Below are 4,069 nucleotides of genomic sequence, written 5' to 3'. Positions count from 1 at the left end.
TGAGGTTGCGCAGCAGCCCCGGCGGCGCTGCCTTTGAAGGCGGGGATCCGGGTGGGGGCGGAGCCAGCGCCAACCTTGAGAGGGCGGGGATCGCGAGTTTAAACCAATCAAAGGGCGGGCGCCGGTGCTGAGCTCCGCCCCCGGGGCTGGAGCGTGGGGCCTGTCATGTGGTGGGGGGTCGTTGGGATCCCGAGGCTCCAGGAGCTGGGGCTTTGGGAAGCCACAGAAACCCAGTGGTACCATCACTGCGCAGGCCCATGGCCCGGTGATACGGGGCTGTCCAGCACCAAAGGCAGAGCCGGGGCACATGGCCCTGGTACCTAGTGGCAGAGCCCCTGGGGGGGGAGGTGAGGGCACCTGGCCCCCTTGTACCTAGCGGCAGAGCCCCTGGGGGGGGGGGTGAGGGCACCTGGCCCCCTGGTACCTAGCGGCAGAGCCCCTGCAGGAGGTGAGGGCACCTGGCCCCCTGGTACCTAGCGGCAGAGCCCCTGGGGGGCGGGGTGAAGGCACCTGGCCCCCTGGTACCTAGCGGCAGAGCCCCTGGGGGAGGTGAGGGCCCCTGGCCCCCTGGTACCTACCGGCAGAGCCCCTGGGGGAGGTGAGGGCCCCTGGCCCCTGGCACCTAGCGGCAGAGCCCCTGGGGGAGGTGAGGGCACCTGGCCCCCTGGTACCTAGCGGCAGAGCCACTGGGGGAGGTGAGGGCCCCTGGCCCCCTGGTACCTAGCGGCAGAGCACCTGGGGGAGGTGAGAGCACCTGGCCCCCTGGCACCTAGCGGCAGAGCCCCTGGGGGAGGTGAGGGCACCTGGCCCCCTGGTACCTAGCGGCAGAGCCCCTCGGGGAGGTGAGGGCACCTGGCCCCCTGGTACCTAGCGGCAGAGCCCCTCGGGGAGCTGAGGGCACAGGGCTCCCAAAGGCAGAGCCCCTGTGATGACGGTGTGGGCCCCCAGCACCTGAAGGCAGAGCACCAGGGGGTGACAATATGCGGTCCCATGGCATCCAAAAGCTGTCTGCCAGTGTAGGGTACAGAGCCTAGTTCAACTGGGCCCTTCTCCCTGATGGGGGCCTCTAGGTGCTACTCTAATGCAAATAATCATAATAATAACCTGGCTCTGACCTGTTCTGACAGTCTCTCGGGAGGTTTTTAAAATATTTTATTGCAAAAATGGCATTGTCCCCATTCACTAGCTCAATGTCCCACCTGCCTTCCAAACTGAAGAAGCCTCTGGTTGAGCACTTTTTATGTCCTCATTGCTTTAAAAGTTGTATAAACCAAAACATTCACCTGATGTCAAGCAGGCACATACAAGGAATGTGATCACCATTATTCAATCTGTGAAAATGCAACATCTATATGGTCTGAGGGGTCCACCCAAGAAGCGGCCCCCCATATTGTGAATTAGACCATGAAAGGCCACTCCTGGAGTCTTGTGCTGCAGGAGTCAAGTTATGACTCAGTATCCTAAAGATTTGTCGTGTTGAGGGCTGAACTGAAAATCTAGGGTTAAGCTACGTGCAGTTGGCTCAAATACACCCTGGTTGTTATAACTATGTAGATGCAGGAACCAGACTAAAGCTTTGTCATGTGAGGGGAGATTCCAAAAGGAAAAGAGGTGTAGATTGGCGCCAGGACTTGGCTTAATAAAATAAATTAATTAATTAATGGAGATATCCCATCTCCTAGAACTGGAAGGGACCTTGAAAGGTCATCAAGTCCAGCCCCCTGCTTTCACTAGCAGGACCAAGTACTGATTTTGCCCCAGATCCCTAAGTGGTCCCCCTCAAGGATTGAACTCACAACCCTAGGTTTAGCAGGCCAATGTTCAAACCACTGAGCTATCCCTCCCCCCGGCTTGAGATGGAAAAGGCTCAGGGCACAGTGCTGGGATTGTGACGAGTAGAGCATGGTTCCTGACCGGTAGGGTAATCAGGAAGGAGACAGCAGTGGGGAACCTATTTTAATTACACTTCCATTAACATTCACATACCTAGTGTAGATGCAGCCACGAAAGGAGAAACACCATAGCAATATTTTGGCTGGCACAAGCACTGCTCCTTGGATGGAAGTGACAGAGAACGTGTTGGCATGGAGAACAGTAAACAAAGAGCATCCAGGATCAGAGAATAAGCACAGTTCACAACCAAACCCCAAGATACTTAAGTGGGAAAAGGCATTTGATTGGCAGATGAAAGTTTAAAACTTCCAAGATGCCATGATCCAAAATGCCTCTGCTAAAATCCTCCCTCCTGCTGCTGCAACCAGGTCATCCCGCCCCTTTCCCCAGATCTTTTCACTGGCTTCCTGTCTCCTTCTACAGTAAGTGGGCCTTGTTTGCCTTTCAGGGCTTATGCTCTTGGCTATATCCTCTGCTCTCGTTTCATTTTAGAAGTCAGCCAACAAATGCCACTACTGTCAGCCTTGAGCACACATAATCCTTCTGCAGCAAAGCTCCTAGCTAAACCAATGTTCAGTACAAAACCTGGATAGTTTGCAGAGTGCTTAGGAATTTTTCTGAATGGAGATGGGCCAGGACAAAACCTGAGATCCAAACAACCCCTTGTAATATCTCTTCAACAACTCTCTGCTTCTTAGTAACACAATGGAAAAGAACCGTGTCAGATATTTTCCAGTGGTGAACTCAGATTGACCATCACCTACCATCCATCTATCTAGTTATATGCTAATTTTTAACAGGAAAATAGGAAAGACCAGAGCGGATCAGACTAGTCCAGTCTCCTGTCACCAACAGTGGCCAGATGCTCCAAAAGAAGGTATGATTTTGCCTAGGTCTTCACGAATCAGCCTTCTATTCTGTATAGGTTTTTAATAGCTCACTCATCACCATAATATCTGAGCGCCTTCTAGTGATGCCTTAAGGAACTTGACTAACATCTGTTGTGTTTGTTCTCTCTCACCCACACACAGCTCTGTGTTTATGTTACAGAAGGCAAGGTCAAAGAAATGTGCCTTGCACTTGGGGCAGAAGGTGGTGAGGTTTATGATGATGGTCCTTAGTTCCTGGGAGAGTCCATTCCACAGTCTGGACCAGCCCCCCGCCCCAAAAGTTCTGTCTCCTGCACAGACAAGCGTCACCTTATGGTAGAGAGTTCCATTGTGCCAGAGGAGTGTAACTGTCGACCAGGGTATTTATCCCAGAGTGTTAGTTGAACTTTTAGATACCCTGGGCCCAGGCTTTGAGTGCCTTGAAGAGAAGGATCGAGATGTTAAACTTGAGTCAATATGCTATGCAAAGCCAGCATAGGGAGCAGAGGACAGGTCAGGTGTGTTTGCAGTAGCCAGTGTTGCTGAGTAGATGTGCTGCAGCCTTAAACTATGTCATACCGCACTGTACTATAGAAAGTATCAGGGATATGTGCAGGGTCTGGAGTTTCTATTCCAAGTATTTGTTTATTTGTAGTTGTGTTTGTCTTTCGTTGGCTATTCTTTTTTGTTTCCAGAAGTCATATACGAGGCCAAACTAATAGGAGATCTGGTTTTCTAATGGCATTTCAGTTCCTGGATTGTAGGAATCTCACAAGAAGGACAGAATCATGTGTTAATATCTCTTCACAGCCAAAAATAAAAAAATCAGTAAAAACATAACTACAGCATTATTTAGACTTGTTCAAGTATCCAGCTGCACAGTCCTAGAATCTGCCCTGGTACAACAGTCACTGAATACTTCAGACACTATAGATTCATTTTCATGGTCATTGTGTGTTTTGGGACATAGCAAATCCTCATCTTAGACCACACTGCTGAAATCAGAGCTGTCTGTGTCTCAAAATTCTCTTAGGAGAAAATTACCTCTCTTAATAAAATTGATATTGATCTGATTATTTATAGAGTGCTGTAAACATACATGATCCTCATGAACTTGTGAATAGGATGAGGTCCCCTGGCTTGAGAAATTTACATACAAACTCAGAAGAACTCAATCCACTGGGTTATGATTCAAGCTGAGGAATGTGTATTTGCCATACCATGAATTGTTTAATCAAAGCTCAGGTTTGCTCAAAAATCTACCGGCAAAATCTTCTGTTCTATTACGAAGGTTCATCTTCCATTGA

This window comes from Emys orbicularis, chromosome 18, assembly GCF_028017835.1.
Source record: "Emys orbicularis isolate rEmyOrb1 chromosome 18, rEmyOrb1.hap1, whole genome shotgun sequence".
In the NCBI taxonomy this organism is placed as follows: Eukaryota; Metazoa; Chordata; order Testudines; family Emydidae; genus Emys; species Emys orbicularis.
Note: the sequence above shows the minus strand (reverse complement) of the source record.